The sequence below is a fragment of the Tamandua tetradactyla genome, chromosome 5 (assembly GCF_023851605.1).
Source record: "Tamandua tetradactyla isolate mTamTet1 chromosome 5, mTamTet1.pri, whole genome shotgun sequence".
Lineage (NCBI taxonomy): Eukaryota > Metazoa > Chordata > Mammalia > Pilosa > Myrmecophagidae > Tamandua > Tamandua tetradactyla.
In genome coordinates this window covers 101,016,962-101,017,209 of record NC_135331.1, presented here as the reverse complement: position 1 = coordinate 101,017,209, position 248 = coordinate 101,016,962, and positions in this window count along the sequence as shown.

Below are 248 nucleotides of genomic sequence, written 5' to 3'. Positions count from 1 at the left end.
CTTTCTGTCTGCACTTTGCTCCATAGTTATCAGTAAGGTGATTTGCTAGAGGGCAAGGGGGCAAGCCTGGCTAGGGCTGGGCTGGGCTGGGCCAGACCCCCGTCACGCCCCAGCGTTCCTGCTCACATCTTCCTGCCAGGTCACCATATTGAGAGGTAACTTGGAGTGGTGCTGGTCTTAAGGCTGGGAAGGGAACAGATACTAGGCCTGCTCAGGCCACTTGCCATCTCCTCTTTCCTAAAGCAGTC